This window comes from Paramisgurnus dabryanus, chromosome 1, assembly GCF_030506205.2.
Source record: "Paramisgurnus dabryanus chromosome 1, PD_genome_1.1, whole genome shotgun sequence".
NCBI lineage: Eukaryota > Metazoa > Chordata > Actinopteri > Cypriniformes > Cobitidae > Paramisgurnus > Paramisgurnus dabryanus.
The window spans coordinates 34253591-34273157 of NC_133337.1; the positions used below are offsets into that span (position 1 = coordinate 34253591).

General features: G+C 39.1%; 1 protein-coding gene across 5 annotated transcripts in view; it reads right to left on the reverse strand.

Annotated features, from left to right (window-relative positions):
* sox5 (SRY-box transcription factor 5) overlaps positions 1 to 19334 on the reverse strand; it is a 291386-nt gene extending 272052 nt beyond the window's left edge. For 3 of the 5 annotated variants that reach the window (XM_065268647.2, XM_065268645.2, XM_065268646.2), the window contains exon 1: positions 18551 to 18719. The gene's annotated coding sequence lies outside the window, so the exon portion shown is untranslated. Of the gene's footprint in view, positions 1 to 18550; positions 18720 to 18800; positions 18923 to 19243 lie in introns of those variants that run through there. The other 2 variants (XM_065268644.2, XM_065268643.2) reach the window with 2 other exon arrangements.
* Positions 19335 to 19567: the final 233 nt, after the last annotated feature.

Consider the following 19567-nt stretch of genomic DNA (forward strand, 5'->3'; position numbering starts at 1 on the left):
ACGTTTACACCTGGTATTTAAATCCGTCTCTTTTGTCCACATTCGACCGCTTCTGTCTTGAATACTGTGAGGGGGTGGTTTGTGAGACGGTGGGCGAGTCTCTCTGCTGTCATTCAAACCCGAGCGGGAGTAATTATGAGTTTATATGGATGCAAACTAATATTATGTCGGAGTCAGCTGCCTGTTTAGCAAGTAAACATGCTGCACAGAGTTTTGCACATGTATATGTTAGAGCTTTCTCTGAATTGTCAGCGCAATTGATGAAATATGATCGCGCAACTTTCACACTATCAAAACGAAACTACGGATATCAGTGCCACTTTAGTTTTATCAATGAAAGGCTAAAAATAGCGCTGTTCACAGTGTGTTCACTGCAGAAGTCAGAAAATACGTAAAACTTGAGTTTAGTACCTCAGATTAGATAAATGGGCGGAGAGAAGGTGGTCTCGTGTGGCTGTTCGAACACATTCAACCACATGTGTGTTTACACCACAAAAGCAATCCGATCGAAAGGGGTTTCTACTACCTCTGAATGTGGTTGAAAGCAGTCGAAAGTGGACGCGTTCAAAACGTTTTGAACACTGTTTACACCTAGCATTAACGTCGTCCACTTGTGATCCGATCGATGAAAACGCATGTTAATGCCAATTGTAAACAGCCTCAGAGAGATCGGAAGTTTGCCCCTCGGTCAGGACTCACTTACAGTATGAGTCGCAGGGATAAGGTGGGTCACGGAAAGTTGGCACAAAAACAATTTAGTCCAATTAATAATTATAATTCCTTACATTTATATAGTGCTTTTCTCAGTACTCAAAGCGCTTTACATATAAATGGGGGAATCTCTTCAACAACCACCAATGTGCAGCATCCACCTGGTTAGTCACTAGCAATGATGATGACTTTGAAATGATATACCATACATTTTTCTGAAATTACAATTAAACTTACATTGCATTAATAAAATAAGGAAAATAAAAATGAATAAATTATAAAAAATAAAATGTATTTTTTCGTTTTTTTTTTTTTTAAATATGTTGGTGGGTCTTGGGATAGATTATACCTATTTGAGTGGGTCGCAAAATGAAAAGTCTTTTAAAGAATATCGTCCTAGTGAAAGCGAAAGCGAGACTCTACAAACTACAACTTTATCAAAAGCACTGGTTCGGCTAATACAAAAACGCGCTTAACACATTATATAGGCCAGATTCACCTGCTGCTTGAACAACAGGCTCGTCTGTTGGATTACGGCGAACCATAAATTAAAGAAATTTCAGTGATCCGGGAAAACACAAGCTTAAGTCAGACTGCTCTGATTCTGTCACTACACCACACAGGTTAGCAAGAGCAACAGAAAGGTCCTCACGCCTGCTTCATCAGTCAGCGTTACAATACACCGCTGTTCCCGGACCCTTCTCCCTAATAAATAACGCAGACAACACGCATCCCCTAAAACCTAATGTGGATGAGGGAGCTTGTTGCCCTTAATGAGGTTACATTAAATGAGTAATTGATTTCTCATGAATGAGTCATCAATACGTAATTAATTGAAGGCTAATGTGTTAAATGTTATTTCTGTATGGTTTGTAGGTGGCGCAGATTCTTGGCAGTTTTGCCGTGTTTGTATGCCTGCAGTTATGATGCATTTATACCGTGTGCACAGTAACACATTTCCTTGCTAGTAAAAAAATCTGCAAGTTTGCTAGAAGGTTAGGTTCACATTATTCAATGTGATGTCCTTAATGTAGTAAAACAAACTTGTGCGTCTGCATCTCTATTGATGGGTTGGCAGCGCTCCTCTGACAGTTTCCATCCTGTCTCCTTAACCTTCCCCGGCCAGCGCGGTGGCAGCCCTGAGGTTTAATCAATGCAATGGAAGTGACATTTAGGAGCCAAATCAAATTATGTGGAAATGGAGGTAAACTGCAGGACTGCATTAAGTGCCGCCTTTATTTACACACAGGTCAGGAGGATTCACCAGCCGCCCGCCCACTTACGGCACCCTGCACCGAAGGGCATGTATATTGCGATTAGACGCTCGCTGACCCGGGACACGCATCCTGCATGATGACTACACAAGATCTGGAGGGAAGACAAGCGCACACTGCTTAATCCTCAAGTGTGGTGTAAGACACCACAAACCCCAGGGCAGTATTTAAGCAGGATTTTAAAGCAAATAAACAAAATCCTGATTTTAAAATAACTACTAAAATGCCGTTTTATTAAATTATTCTTTTTAAGAAAAGCACACATACAAAAACATCTTTCTAATTTGGTGTGGATGACTCTTAAGGAAAAATAAATGTAATCTATGCCCGCCTCACACGCGCTCCTTCCTAACAATATGAGGCTCTGTTCTCCTCTATTCCCTTACAATCACATGTCTCAAGTTTAAAAACAATATTAATTTCATAAAGCTTCCACTACAAAACATAGTGTAAAAAACACAAAATATAATTAATGAAACTAAAAAAAATTTAATGATTGAGACAAAACCAAAAAGTGTTAGGTTGTGCCCCGTCCCACCCTAGTGAAATTGCCCATTAAAGAAATAAAGCAAAATTGCTAAGTATTAATTTTTTGTGTTCAATAAAAACTTTCCGAAACTTGAACGAACCCTGGTGAAGCGCATTTTGCAGTTTTAGTAATTTCATGTTTTGTTCATAAAATGTGTGTTTAATGCAAAGAACGTTTTGTAAAAAATATAACCTTGATATCTTTAATATCTTTAAGAGTGAGGTCATGTCAAAGATTGACATTTTATATAACGTATTGGTAAAAGTAAAACATTTCTTGTCTGATCTTGATGAAGGGGCACTTGAACTTTGGTGATGGGGCTATGGGTGTCAGGAAACACTGATGTAAAACATGAGCACTAAGGAATTGCAGAATGGAGCATGTATTCCCTTATCTCGCACAAACAGAAAATAGAGATGCTCTTTATTCTCACAGTTTTTGCTTTGTGTTTCACATCAAAATCCACATGCAGGGCCAAAATCCATGAAATATTCATAAAGCTTATAAGAGAGTGCTATCAAACATTCTGTTCAATGTCTTTGTCTCATGGGCATAGAAAGATCACCGGGTCGGGTCAATCTCGTAAAATAAATCACAGATGACAGGAAAACAGCAGCTAGTAAATGTCTATCTCCTTAATTTGCCTGATTGATAAGTGGTGAGACAAACTAGAAAACAAACGACAGCACGAGAAAACAAACAAGTCCCGAGCTTTTGATGAGACAACATACAAGTTGCTTGAACAGACTTTGAAAAAAGGTGTGAAAGTCCAGCTCAAAGGTACCAGACCCTCAGGCCCAAACTCACGCTGAGGAAAGAGTGTCTCACTTTGAAGAAATGCATGTCAGACTTCCTTCAGAGTACAAGAAATCCCACTGCATCCAATTGCAGAGAGAGACGAGGCGGGAGTGAAGGAGAGAGAGAGAGAGAGAGAGAGAGAGAGAGAGAGAGAGAGAGAAGAGAGAGAGAGGTGTAGGTAAGCAATGTTGGTACAGCGATAAAACATGCCTGCATTCTGGTCCTAAGGTAACGAGGAGAACCACGCATCTGACCTCATACTGTACTGACAGCTGTCAGTGTAACCCGTCTCGGGTACTCATTACACACACAGAAGTTAAGTTTAAGACTGAGCAAGAAGACTGATTAGGCCTCATGTTTGCACCATGTAGTCAACGTCGGTTTGATCCAGACCTACTTCTGAAGAGACGGGCACATGTCTTACTCACCTAAATAAATACACTTTCACAACAGTGGCAATGCTACATAAGGGCCAGGGTAGCACTGGCCCACTCAGATTGACGGCTGGCCCACCCAATCAGAAAGGACACATAAATAATAATCTCTTTAATAATAACCACTAAAATACGCATCATTTGTAAATAAACAACGATTTATATAGAAAGTTTATCATTTGCATATGTTTCTAAACGTTGCAAATGTTAACATTCAATTCATTTTTTACTATTTGATTTACTATTTATAATATTTAATTTATAGAATGAAGACAACATTATATAGTGTTATTATTCATTTGATTGTATTTAAATACCACTGTTATACTTTATTTGTAGTAGAGGTGTCCCCAACCAAGGATTTATTTTGTAGCTTTGTTCTTTTCTATTTTCATATGCTTTAATTTCTTGATTTGTACTTATTTTATTTTCCTTGTTTCCTTTTTCTGCTGATACCGAGGCCCACTCAGTTTAAATTTTCTGGCCTAACCACTGCTTCACAAATGTCAATTTGGTCATTTTGTTGGTATTTAACAAATTTGATTGTCTTTCGCTTCAAAACCCTCTAAATGCACACAAGCTTTTTTACCAAAAAACCTCCACTTCTTAACTCTTTCACAGACAGCGTTTTTTTTTAAAGTTGCCAGCCAGCGCCAGCGTTATTCATGATTTTCACCAAAGTTTAATGCCTTCCAGAAAATGTTCTTCTTTAAATATATAAACATACAATATACCAAATGAAAGAACAGACCCTCTGCTTTCAAACAAAAAAAACGTTTCATCCTACCTTCAGTGGTTCTTTTGTAATCAGCTTTTGAATATGGTTAGGTTTCTGCAAAAACACCGCATTTTGAGCAAAAAGCAGAGATAATTCCATTTTTGTGACGGACTTTTCATAGAGATCCCATTCAGAGCGATCTTTAAAACAGACACGGACATGCAGCCGCTTGCCGTAGGGCAATACTTCCGGGTTTCAAAAGTTGCGGAAGGTGGATAATAGCGGTATTGCGGAAAGACGGAAAATCTCCTCATTGGCGGGGAAGCGTTTTCTCTTAATTGACGAGATATCTCGTCAATGGCGGTGAAAGAGTTAAAAAATATACTTTTTTGGGGGGACACAGTAAACAGTTGCAAAATCACTAAAGATGCAACTAGAAACATTGCGAATGATAAAAGTCTGAATTCAAAATGTAAAAATAAAGAAACTGAACCACACATTAGGGGGCGCTGTTATGCGTGTGAATAACACATTTGTGATGTATTCAGGACCAATACTTACAAGGGACCCAAATATGACTGAGATTGTTGTTTTACATTCGTCTTCCATGCAACTTCGACGACTTTGTGGAAAAATCGACATGGCTTTTAAAATATTCTGCCAAGAAACCGGTATTTCTGAATGGCCTGAGCAGTGTTGGGGAAAGTTACTTCTAAAAGTTATGCATTACAATATTAAGTTACTCCACAAAAAAGTAACTAATTGCGTTATTTAGTTACTTTTTATTGGAAAGTAATGCTTACGTTACTTTTAAGTTACTTTTGCATTACTTTTTCTTACTTGGCTGAGGCTTGATTTCTTTCAGGCCTTGCAGGTGTTTTTTATGATCGCAAAAATGTCAAGCTCTGGCCTGCCATCTCCGTTTCTGACTCAAACTGTTCCTGCTCAGTCGCACAGAGTGCGTAAATCTATGATATGTTCAGTTTAATTCAGCACATTATTTTATATTTAAATTGAATTAATTAAACTGAAAAGTAACTCACATTACTCTTTAAAAAAGTAACTCAAATATGAATGTGTACATTTATAAAGTAATGCATTAATTTACTTGTTACTTCAGAAAAGTAATATTATTACTTATAACACGGCTCTCTGGAATGCTTGATTCTGATTGGTCAGTTGAGACATTTGCAGGTTTGTTCTTTTCAAATAATAACCGCTCCAAAGTAATAACGCATAGCCGGTACTACTTGTACGATTTAAATCGCTCTGCGCCAATAAAGATTACTGTTTGGTGACAAACACTGGACAACCACAACATTTTGACATTAATTTTAACATGTACGGAAAAAACAAAACATTTAAACAGTGGATAGAAGAACGAACAACGACAAGACACAGAGAGCTTACTGAGACTGAACTTGACAAAATAGAGCATGACACCTATGCCAACACACAAAAAAAATACAGAATGGGCATTAAAACTTCTCAAAGACTGGCTAAAACAGAAAAAATGGAGACAGACAAGTATGAAGCAGAGGATCTTAATAAGGTATTACGATCATTTTATGCATCTGTGCAAAGTTTTGCGGAAGGATAAAAATGTTAATTTAAAACAAATATGCCAATAAAATGTTTCAAATTCATATTCATGTCCAGTTTTTTTTCTTATGTGGTAAGTAGCCGTGTAATAAGCGGGATAATGTAGAGGCAGCCGGTAGTTATCGGGAAATAAGCCCCTTCAGTGTGATACAAGACCCTCCGCTTCGCGTCGGGACCTGATCACACTGTCGGGGCTTATTTCCCGATAACTACCGGCTGCCTCTACATTATCCCTTATATAATGCGCGTTACTTGTAATGCGTTACCTTCAACACTGGGCCTGAGACCGAGATTTAGCAGATTTGAAGAGAGAGTATTTAATGAACTAAACTATGTCCCGAGAGCATTTGGTACATATCATTATCATTGGCGTTTAGAGGCTTCTGCATCTGAGCTCTACATATATTACTGAGAGGGTCCTGTAAGCCATTTCAGCTTGCATTGTAAAACATGTGCAGCATTTTTGTCAAATCAACATATATTTTATGTTACTTTAACTTAAAAAATTAAGTTAAACAATTTCAACTTGATTTTATAAATTATGCCAACTTTTCCAAGCCAAAACTTAAAATAGTAGGTTTCTGCATTTTTTACAGTGTACTTTAATAACCATCTATCCAGTTGGCGTTTATCCTATGGCCATTTTTCAATGACACACCCACCAAACCTGCATGCTAAAAATGAATAAAAGCAGAGAAAGTCTCTGAGAATTTACTTCTGGTAGACTTTGAATCAAGATACAACTCACTGACCCAATGGCCAATGCCAATCATTTCAATGTAAATTGATCCATCAGCAAGTTTATATACTGAACATCTGACCATCAGTCCATACACTAAAGTTGATAATCAGGCCAGATTTAACACTGAGCACATCCCTTAAGCACAATGGGGGGGACTTAATTCACAGTGGGTTAAGTTCAATGACCACAATGTCAGAAATAAATTCACTTTCTCAAGCAAAGAGCTCTTTTGTTCAACTTGAACAGTACAGAGGGCACAAGAGAAAATGCATAAGATAAAGACTCTCTCATAATAGATAAGGTTCCTTTGACAGAAGTCTCAGAGCAGCAGATTCGCCCTTGGCCCAAACGCCCTTTGATGAAAGCCTGTATTATGTCTGCATGAAGTCTCTTAAGGACAAAAAAGGACTACGGATATGTCCATATTAATTCGGATACATTCGAAAACAAATCAAATTTTCAGTCTTATGTGTACACTAGGATCCATTTATGTATTGTGAAAAATTAGCTTTTGGTTGTTGAAAGTAAATTAATAAAAAATTGCACGGTTACCGTTGTGCACTAGCAGAACAAACAGGTATTTAAAAACCTCAGATGCAAAAGCCGCTAAATGCAACCTCCGGTCATTTACAAGAAAACATGTCCGACGCGCATAGAGGGTTTTGCATTTGAACTCTTCATTTATTTAGTTACATACTGTAATGCAGTTATCCTTTTAATCCACAATAATTAAGACGACAGCCCACATTAAATCAAGCCATTTCTACATCTACAGTATCTGTTTATATTGTAACCGCAGGCCAACGGGAAGCACATGAGGTCACGCTTACATTTACCCACAATTCCCAGCTGCAGGACACCGGGCGGGAGCGCAATGAGCATCGGCCTTTCTGAAAATGAAAAAGCGCTTTGGGGGGGCAGTAACAATACAACAAAAGGAAGAGCCAGAATAAAAACAGGTTCAAGCAGACAAATGTAAGAGCATTCATTAAAAACCATCAGATTGTCTTCCTGTCCTATCAGGCAGCATCAAAACCAGCTGCGATCTAGAGGCGGACTACAAAGTGGATCCTGGGGCCTACAGAAGTGAGGTTTTGATCAGACTAATTAAAAGCCATTTTGTTTTAAACAAACAGACACAACTCTAATTGGCTCTTTTCCATAAGAAAGGGAAGATGTTGAAAGTGAGAGAACGTACAGGGAAGATCAGAGGAACGCTCTCAGGCAGTGGAGCTCACACACACATAAGCATAAGACAAAGAGCATGCACAAACACATGTTGGCAAATACTTCCATGTATTCAGGCATACAAATAACAAATCAAAAAATATATGATCAAACGAAATAAAATATTGCATTATGTGCTCTATAAGTTACAAAGAAATCCCTTATAGTGTGATACAGTATAAAGCCAAATATTTCCAATTTATCGCAGATCAAAGTGCTGACTCAAAAATCAAAAGGGTGTAATTTCTAACACTTAGAGGGATACTTTACCAATTTTGTTTGCTGAACAGAAAGGAAGATGTTTTGAGCAATGTTTGTAACCAAAAAAAACTGACTTCAGTAGTTGCGTTTTCATTACCCTTCAAACAGCGCAAATCAACATAGCGAATCGAAAATGCATCCAGTGGAAACACAGCAATTTTGCATAAACTCCCATATATCGCTAAAAAGTTTTAGGAGAGATGGTTTTAGGCAATCTGAAAAAGGAATATATACCACAACTGCAATGGTCATGTGACGTACGTAAAAGTCACATGGTCATTCGTTAAATATAGCACGGTATGTTTGGTTGGAGGATCAGGACATAAGAGGTGTATTCGACATCGTGTGACGTCACATAACCAACAAGACATCAAAATACAGCATGATCGTTTCGGAAGTCGACTGCTTTGTGCGCTTTTCGCTTGTGGTATTATGATGTAATCTGGATGTCTGTCTAACTGTGGCCAAGTTGAAAATATTCAAGTCTAGGGAAAAATTCGCATGACACGAAGGTAAATCCCGTAAGTAATCTAGAGCAACTAACACGATGCCGCGTGTTTGGTGTGTACGTAGCATAAGTGGCACCATATAAAGTCGAACACACCTGTTGCCATGGTTTTTGTAATGACTTATCGCGAGACAACAAAATTCCGCTTTAGTTGCATAACATCGGTTAATAGAAACACAGTCATTTTGCAATTGTTTTTAATTTTACAATTATAAAAATAAAGTTATGCGCAAATCTTTAATGGAAATGCAGCTAGTGGTGCGCAAAACTGCTTGACTGCAAACATTTCTCAAACAAAATCTTCCTAAGAAATTTAAACAGGTTTGGAACAACTTTAGGATAAGTAAATGCCGAATTTTCATTTTTAGGTTAATTTAAAATCTTACTTAAAGTGACACTTTGTAGTTTTTCAACCTTCATATATTTTCAAGACCCTTGTGATGGTACATTGACTTAAAATAGGTTGAATGGCATGTCTACCATAGCCTGGCGGGGTCTGTATCGCTTTTACTCGTACTTTTAAACTTGGGGTTTCGGGTAGTAACCCGAGCACAAAAAGAACTACAAAAATCTGCTTTACGGCATACGTCACTTCCTCCACTTCTTCAAATTCTGACGTGAGAGCACGACTATTTATTTTCCTGATGATTTTGTCATGGCCGAAGCAGCAACTAAGAAAAAGAAACCCAAGGTTTTGTCGGAGGAGAATAAAAGGAAGGACGAGGATCAATATACAACAGGGGCGATCCAGGTTCGATTCCCCTTTAAGGCAATTTTTTTTTTACTTTAACCAAGCGACCACCGTTACAACTGGCTTGTAAACGTGAGCTACGTGATCTTTTGGCGTTTGAAAAATAAAACCCATGAAATTATAGTCATATGACATGCTGGAAGGCACACTTTGAATTGTCTTCTTTTCCTTTGCGACAGTGCTGCGGCGCTTGTGGCCTCTAGGGGCGCTAGACGTGAAAAATACATGTCTAGCACCCCTAGTGGCCAAAAAGTTCTACGGTGTGCCTTTAAAATGCAGACACATGTAAGGAGCAATGGAGGGTCCTTTATCTGCAAAGAGTAAACACTGTGGTCCTATCAAAACTGTTTAAGTTCTGTTTAAGTGGCTGAACTATCCTGACATAGCATTGTTGACTCAGATAATAGCATTGAGTTTGAGGCCGGACTATCAGTTTGTAAACCAATTTCAGACAGAGGAGTGTAACCAGTATAAAAAACATACCCTCATTAATTATTCCCTACATTAGTTCTCTATTATACCATGGTCTGTTTAAATACTCGATTCTGATTGGCTGTAAGGTGTGCATTAAAACCGTTTAATGCACAGGTAGTTCCAGTCAGTTTGATTACAGTTAGAAATTAATCTGCTACTATAAACATTGGTAACCATAGTAACACAGTTACTCTTGCAGAGAGAGAGAGAGAGAGAGAGAGAGAGAGAGAGAGAGAGAGAGAGAGAGACATAAGTGCGTCTCTCTTCAAAGTGTGCAGGTTTTATTTCAGCATTACTTTATTTAAAGCGGATGGAGTGCGAGCCTTAACTTAAGAAAATGACCGTTATTTTTACCCGTCTGTTAAAAAATTACACTGTTAACATTAATTACAGCTTTAACTTGGCAAATAACCAAGGTATAAGCGGGATAATCCACGGCTAGCCATGCATTAAAGGGTTTTAATGCACTTCGCAGAGACAACCACCCTGCGCTACGCGTCGGGTGGTTCTTCGCCTCTACGTCGTGCATTAAAACCCTTTAATGCATGGCTAGCCGTGGATTATCCCTTACATATAGTTCACTCGAATGAGTGAATGTAAACAAGTGACACTTGAGCTTGCCAGAAGCGCTGCCACTACAATTGGATGTTCCCTCAATTGTGCACTATTTAAGGGTATAGGGGGCTATTTCGGAGTCGGACACAGCCTAAAACTTTAGGAAGAAACAGCTTTTGTATTTTTTTTTATTTGTATGTACACGTTGAAAGGGGAGGCTGCTACTCATGGGATAGATTGTAAATCATCCTTTAAAATTGACCTAAGATCAGCATCTCACATCTACACTCTGACCTGAATCCCTTAACATTACTAGTAAAGCTGATCTCGGATCAGTGGTCAGAGGACACCTGCTATCTCATCTGACCCCAACAAGCGTATAGATCTGAATCACTCACTCAAAACATGAATGATGCCATAGACACTGACATAAACACAACACAAGCGCTTCCAAAGCAAAATAAACCCGACGACCCCCACGGGCATGTGACAAATAAGCAAGGTTTTACAAAATAACAAAGTAGGTCATTGATTTATTGGATGCAAAAATCCATAGTATTTTTTCCCGTTTCTATGATCTCCAATCTTCCCATAAAGCAGAAAGATGCCATAAAAACAAGGAAATAATTCGACAAAGTCTCTCCCGCCTTCTCGGATGGCATTACATCAGCCGCGGCTTCTCATATCCAAGTAACAATGTTCAGTTATCTATATGATAATGGAACGCGTCTAAAACCAAACAATATGAAGACACACACAATCATGTGGACATAAAAGCCCAAAGCCTTGAGACTAAATCATGTGCGCCGCAATCTGCTCAATAGATGCTTCACGACTATATTTGTTTGCTTGTGCCGTGCTAGAAAACAATAAACGCCTGACGACAAAGACGAGCCATTGTATGCCGACTGAGACACTAGTTCATGGTCTGTGAGATCCAGTCGATATCGATATTTATACAGCCACACAGGGAGAACAATGGCAGCTTCAATATGGCAAAAACATAAAGATACGGATCTATATTTACCTACGGTGTCTATATGCAGATGGCTGCGTAAAATCGTCCTGGCATGTTGGTTTCTTGTCATCTCAGGAATTCAGATTAAACAATGGTGTTCTGGAATATGTGTTTTCATAAGAGAGAGAAAATCCAATTTTCATGCCACATACACCTAATTGGAGTGGATTATTTGCGCCCTATTTGGCAGCGAGACAATAAATATGATGAATTATTTGCTTTTAAAGTCTACACGTATCTTTGTCAAAAGTCTTAGGCCTGAGGCTTTTTAAGGTAGAAGTGTGGGAGGCGAATGCACTCCACATTTCAACACGAGAAAGAAGACTTTAATATGGGTTAAGATGACAAAATAGAGGAATAAAATGACAGGAGATATAAATATGATGAAGAGGAAGATCAGAGAGAGCAAAGACTAGTTGGCCATACTACAAGACTTAGATGCAAAACCCTCTAAGTGCGTCTGACATGTTTTCTTGTAAATAGGCATTTTTTATCACGCTCTTATGTTTAGGTTCAATTTCACCTTAATGGCAATGAAAAGTGTATTAGTTAGTAAATTAACGGCAGGGTGCATGATTAAAAAAAGAATAATAATTTTGGAAAAGGGAGTTGGGCCAAGTACCAAAACAAACTTGTAGCCAATCAGCAGTAAGGGGCGTGTCTACTAACCAACATTGTTGCCTGGGTTGTGAATGTGTGGGGCGGGTCTATCAAAAGAAGGTCCGGATTCTATTGGGGTAGGGGTGTGTTTGTTTAGGTGCACTGCAAAAATTATTTTCAAAAAAAAAATTCTTAGTATTTCTTGTTTTCAGTAAAAATATCTAAAAATTCTCAAATTAAGATGCTCTTTCTTGATGAGCAAATTTTCTTGAAATTTTCTTGAAATTAGTGTTCAAGATTTTTTTGCTTACCCCATTGGCAGATTTTTTTGCTTGTTTTATACACAAAATCACTTAAATTTGATATTTTTGGACTTATTTTCTTGGGTCGTTTTGCTCATCAAGAAAATACATCTTAATTTAAAGCAACACTATGTAGTTTCCATGTAAAAATGAATTACAGCTCCCCCATGTGGTTGAAAAGCGCAACAGTGCCTGGTATCAGACACTCTTCTGCAGGCAGGGGGAGGGGTGGGGCTGTGTTTCCTACCCTCCACCGCCACTTTCAGAGTGTGCTTGTAGCAGCTAGGAGGTTGCTCAGGTTGCAGCAACAGTACAATTTGTCCAGTTTAAAGTTGTTCTATCACTTAAATAATTTTAGAGACATTATTTAAAGGTAAAAAAACTACATAGTGTTGCTTTAAGATTTTTTTTTATATTTTTACTGAAAACAAGAAAAAAATACTAAGATTTTTTTTCTTGAAAATCATTTTTGCAGTGTGATTTCAAATGTCAACATTGGCTTTCAGAGGTCATGCACCCCGCCTTTAAATGCTTTATTTTCACAAATGTCACTTTATTGGTGTAACAAATTACATTTGCTGCAAAACCCTCTAAGTGCAAATGCAAATGATGAAAGTCGGAATAAAAAATGTAAAAATAAGGTTTAAGTTCTAATGCTGCGTTTACACCAACCGCGTTTCAGGCGTCAAAATCGCGTCTACCGCACCTAGTTTGCCGCTTGAACAGTTTGAATGCATTCGCGTGTCAAGATCGAAGTAGACGCGCGGAAAAGCAAGCATTTGATGCACATCAGAGGCAAAATACGCTTCTTGTAGGGGGACAAATGCTATGCGGTTGTCTGTTTGCAGGATGGCTGATGTTGATTGTGCATTTATCGAGAGAGTTACCAGTTTGTATTGCGTCACCTTACTATAGGGGGAAAATAAACGGGGCAGGTCGATAAATGTCACGTGACTCAAAAGTGAAATGTGTATTTACAACTTACCAGGTTGCCCAATGTCCTCACTGACACTCTTCCAAGCGAGGTCCTTTTTATTCCTGTCTCCTCTATAGAAATAAGAACTTGTGTCGTATAGCTCCGGGTGACTGCTCACAGACAATATCAAGCCTTCATGCTGAATGAGTGACTCCGGGCAGGGCTGCCACCACAGCAGCAGGCAGGCTCCTGATTGGTTAATGCGGCGCAAAGATCCGCCAAAGTTCAAAATTTTCAACTCGGGCGTCAGCCGCAAATTCGCCTCAAATGCAAAAAGCACCATTCGCACGTACCACGGCATACACTCAATTCGCGGCATTCGCGCGAACTAGACGCGGGATGAAGCGGAAACGCTTCTTCCGCGCCACGCTAAATGTCTCATCCGCGCCTTCACATTGACTTAACATTGAAATCACTCGCGCTTGCCCCCTCTAACGTGGTTGGTGTAAACGTAGCATAACAAGGGACCCAAGTTTGAATGTGATCCATGATTGTTTCACAATCGTCTTTGCTGAAAATTCGACATGGCGTTTAACGGATTCTGCCAACAAACTGGTTTCTGAATGGCCTGATGCCAAGAATCCGGGATAAAGTGGATTTGAAGTGAAAGCATTTGATGAACTACATGTATAATATGTGCCGAAAGCATTCGGTTAATATCATCAACAATTTTTTGGAGGTGACATTCTTTGGATTTGAGCTCTTTACTTCCTCAGCTTATGTTATGAGATGCTTATGCTACAGTATACTGATGTTTACGTTTACTGCCAAATGCATACGTAGATGTAAATGTAAACTTCTTTCACAACAATCGCAGCATTAGATGCCACGAGCAGCACAAGGGACCTAATCAAAAGCTTCTTCGTAGTTCACTTTTCAAACAGGACCACACTTTCTCCCCTGTATGTTCATCCTCTCCGCCCCGTCCGTGGCTTCATTTCAGACTAGATTCAGGTCAACAGCAATAAATGCAGAGAATGTCCTTTCATCAGGCATTGTTTGGCTTGTGTCTTTCACACTTGGGAAACACAATCAGCGGGTACGAAAAAAGACAAGGGAGATGTATAGACACCACAAAGGGATCCGATTTTTCTCTCGGCTCATAAAATGTATTATTAATCCAATTTTTACACAGGCCCTTAAATTCGACCGAAAAAGGAAGGGGGGAATGCACTGAGCAAATTAATGAGCTAAACGTAATGATCTGAGATGATCAAAGGCAAACGGTGTTGAGCAAGTATAGACCACCAATTAGGAAAATAAGCCCAGGAACTGACTTAAACATGCACCACGGCAAACGATAAAAGACAGGGTCAGTGACAACATACTAATTTTCCTAAATGAAACTGTTGGGTTACGCAGCGGGTTGACATTAAATGCGGTGGATGTCTAAGGACAGAGGGGGATTAGATTAGGAAAGCAGAACCCTTGAAATCTCACAAGAACAATCGGTTTTGAAAAGACCAAATAAGACGACATTTAGAAAACTCATAGGCTCTGGTGTCGTGAATCTGACACAACAAAACGAAGGTGAAATAAATAGATGAATACATCAAATGATTCAACAAAGTCGTCGTGAAATATTGAAAACACCTTCCGGTCTTTGTATCGAAGAGCATGCATTGTACCGTCACCTCTCACATTCACTTGTTTGTACCTTTCAAATGACAAATGCTTGTCATTATTATTCATCGCGATAAAAGCGAGCCCTCTCATTTATCCTTGATTGATCAAAGTGTCAAGGCAACCCAGCCCTCACACACATCCACTTTTAACAGAGGACCTTTCAAGTGTTTGTGTGTGAAAAGACGGGCATTGTTACCCACACTGCCCATCATAAACATTTTAAGAGAAACTGGCTTTCATCCTCCACCACATATTACTTCGCATAGACCTTGTGGTTTACTTTCAATGACTAATCAGGTGATGAATGCTCCCATTTACACCTGCTACCAACAGCGATTTGTGGAAGTGGTCAGTCTTAAAGGGATAGTTCATTCAAAATAAAAATTCTGTCATCATTTACTCAATCTCGAATTGTTCCAAAGCTTTATAAATTTCTATGTTTTGCTCAACACAAATTAAGATATTTTGAAAAAGGTTCGTAACAGATCTGGGGCACCATTGACTTCCATAATAATACTATGGAAGTCTGACCTACTAAATAACATTCAATCACATCAACTAAAACAAATGTTAATACACCAGTTATACATGGATTCTTCATAAACAAATATATTCTATATCCTCATATCCTGTGGCCCAGAATAGACCAAATAACACAAAAATGTTGAAAGGGAGGGCAACTGACCTACCACACTCTCAAACTGCCAGGAATGGTACTTAGATCCCATCCAACTAAACTGAAACCCTGGACAGGACTATAATGAGAACTCGCCCGAACCAATAAGCACACAGCACAGATGTGCATATATCCAATCGGAGGCTGTCTGGGATGAACTTGGGGGGAACGATAGCATCCCGGGTCATGCACAGCTTGGCCACCAGAGCAGCGACCCAAACACATGGCCAGAGCTTTGCGGCTGTACAAAGCGAGCCCAGAAACTCACTTTGTTCTCATTTTTTCTCATTTCTCATGATAATGACGACCTGTCCCAGATTCTGTGGTTATGAGGAGAATCACATCGGTTGTATGTCAAAACACAAACACAATGCGCTTGGCAGAAGACAGCTTGCCACAAGACAGCAGTGGGAGAGAAATCTCTCAATTTGCCAACAATTGAATATTTTATGGTTTCTTAAGAAACTTAGTGTCTTTCATCCGCTCTAATCCTGACCTCAAAATTGGGGTATTTTGGTTCCCAGTCTATTTTTGCCGTTCAATAAGCCAGCTTCTGTCTGGTTAAGTAGAGACAATGTTAAGACAAGCCTTTTAAGCCCATTAGCCTTATAATTCATATGTCTTGGCAAATGCTATTCAGTGTAGTCCAAGATCTGCTAGCACTATCTTCCTGCTGGCTTGTTGGAAAGGGAGAGAGAGAGAGAGAGAAAGAAAGAAAGAGAGACAGAATGCTCTAGCAGGCCGCCACATGTTGAAGAATTTGTTTACCGTTTCCTGTCCTGTGATCAACACACAGTTCAAACGGACAACAGTGGAGACGTGGTGGGCGAGAACGGTTCTGATCTCAGCCGTTCCTAAGAGGGATACTAAAAATCCGCTTTAAACTTCCAAAAAGGACTCTTTTAAGTACTCTATAACCTGCCTAAAATAAAATAGTACTGAAGATGCATCCGTCAGAAAATTCCTGAACCTGTAATGAGATGAGCTGAAGAGTAACCGTCTGAATGAAGAGGGTAAATACTGTAAGTGATCGAAAGAGAGCAGGAGAGAGCGGGCGAGCGACCATGCACAGTGATTTCTCTCTCCCTCCCTGCAATCGGAAACCAATCCCTGATTCTCCGTGGAGATAGAGAGAAACTCTGCGACTAACATTGCCTAAAATAACTCTTACTGCCTGATATTTTTGACAAAAGCATGCATTTTCAATGGGAGTTTCTGTTATGAGTTGTGGTATTAAAAATGGCACAATACAAGATCAGATGTTTGGCCATAATAAAGTCAGTTTTCATTAAGGAAAAACATCAACAAAGTCTGACTTTTATAAAAGCTTGAGACAAGAAAAATGGTGAAAACTCATTTAGATTGCAAGGCTTTGTGGGTCTTAGCCAAAACTTACTCAAGGTAAAGATTTAATACAATGTTGGCACACTTAAAGGGATAGTTCACCCAAAAAGGAAAATTCTGTCATCATTCACTCACTCTCATGTTGTTACAAACCTGAATAAATTTCTTTGTTCTGATGAACACAAAGGAAGATATTTTGAGAAATGTTTGTAACCAACCCAAGTTGGTGGACCCCATTCACTTCTATAGTATTCGTTTTTCCTATTATGGAAGTGAATGGGGTCCACGTTTGGTTACAAACATTTCCCACAATATCTACCTTCGTGTTTATCAGAACAAAGATATTTATGCGGGTTTGTAACAACATGAGAGTGTGTAAATAATGACAGAATTTTCATTTTTGGGTGAACTATCCCTTTAATATGAACCCACTATCAACCATACCTACACTGAACATTGTGAACTTCTTTTCTGTTTCCCAATAAACTCTTGTGTTATATTACATAGTTAATTATTTGACAACTTTATCACAACGTTTATGAATTTGTGAACGTTAAAATCAATCACCAGCATATTAAATTCAACCCAGTAATATGCGAGTTACTCGAGCGAATTACTTCTCTCGCCTCAAAATTAGTCAGTGTTCATTTATCATAAGGTTTTGCTGTGAGCTCAAGAGCTAAATTTTACGGTGAGGTTGCACGTTGCTTGCAATACAGCAGATTGATGCTATTTAATATTTCCTCTTTAAACTCGTATTTCTGAATGCAATAAATGTAAACTTAACATCCTGATCCTTAAAATTTGCATGTTTTGAACATGCATATTTCAGTGTGCCATTCGAATGATGTCCAATGTAGTCTTGTAAGGAAGTAAAAACAGTTTTATTGGTCAGATGAATTTCATAAATCTCTCATTTAAGTGTCAAACTTGGTTTAAACCACATTCTGTAAAGTATCTTACATACTGACCAAACTTTGATTAAGTAAGTGCATTACAAAAAAAAAAAAACTATTTAAAAATGCATGCATGTCTGTTAAACAAATAGTTTTCCTACAATGACAGAATATTTAAAGGTTCACACACTATAAATACATTATATGAAGACATTTTGAACATTCACACAATAAACTTCCCTTATGCTCATTTGTACAGCATTTGTTTTAAGGTCTGCTCTGGTTTTAGGTAATAGGCTAATGCTGGATGCTGTTGATAGGAGGGTAACGCGCCTTAATCCCAGCTGGATTACTGTGACTATGGGATGGGAAAAGATCGCAATAGCGGGGTGAGAGAGGGAGAAATCGAGGAGCTTAACCCCCATCCGACACTCGCACCGTTAACTGCCATCAACAACATACAGTCATCTCGTGCCATTGCTGAAAACACACGCGACTCAAAGTTCAACGCGATCTCAAAGCACTCACCTAATGTTGCGCGAGGTTTGTCCACGTGTCTCGAAGGAAAGCGATACCTCAGTGCCGGGAGAGGTGAAAAGGGTCGGGATGTTTAATTTGGGATGACTTGCGCTGGTCTCTCAAGGACGAGGTGAAATCCCAGTGCTGGTCACACACACAAACAACAACGCCAGAGCAAATTACAAAAAGCAAAGACTTGGGGGAGGAGAAGTCAATTTGTTTCGTGCTCAAAAACAGGCTCCGAGCCAAAAGCGGTTACCTCAGCGGCTGAGCAACGCAAATGTGTCAAAACTGGACCATTTAAATCCACAATTCAAACACGCTGTGCGTTAGGGGCATATGCTGTTCAAAGCAGTTTGTACATGTGCGCGCGCTCTACCTGATGCGCATCACGAGATACAATACAGTACAGGCGACAGCGCGCGATGTTTGTACTTGAGCGGTCTGAAGAGATTATTAGTTTAGTTTTAGTATTCTTTCACTTTGTATTCATTGAATGCTCTTAAAAGCATTTTACTGCGGTCTAATAAACGCGAGCTCTTCTAGGTGTGCCTTTTGTGACAGCGCACATGCTGCGCGAGCGCTTCCGAAATGTCAAGGGCAATAACCGAGATGTCATCTCGCATTTGAAGTTCGCTTGCCTATAGGTTTGAACACTATAATCATGGTTAAAAAACTGTCAGGAGGGTAAATGGCTTATACCTGCTCGCCCGAGCGATGTCTGTGTGTGAAGATGCACAGGTGTTCATCTCGCGCTTCTTTAAACTGTTTTAGTCATGAGCTCGTGCATGAGTTGTCTGACACGCGCCCTTGTTTTTAATTCACCTGTCAAGTACTGTAGGCGCGGGGGAACACAAAAATGTATTTACTTAACACGCTTGTGTATGAAAAACATTGACGCATGTGTGGATGTTTTTGCTTAAATTAGAAGTAGATTTGGGTAAACATGAAGTAATTGTCACAATACATATCATTGGATATTAGCCTACTTATAAAGTTTGAGTGGTTTAAATAATAGGAGTCTAT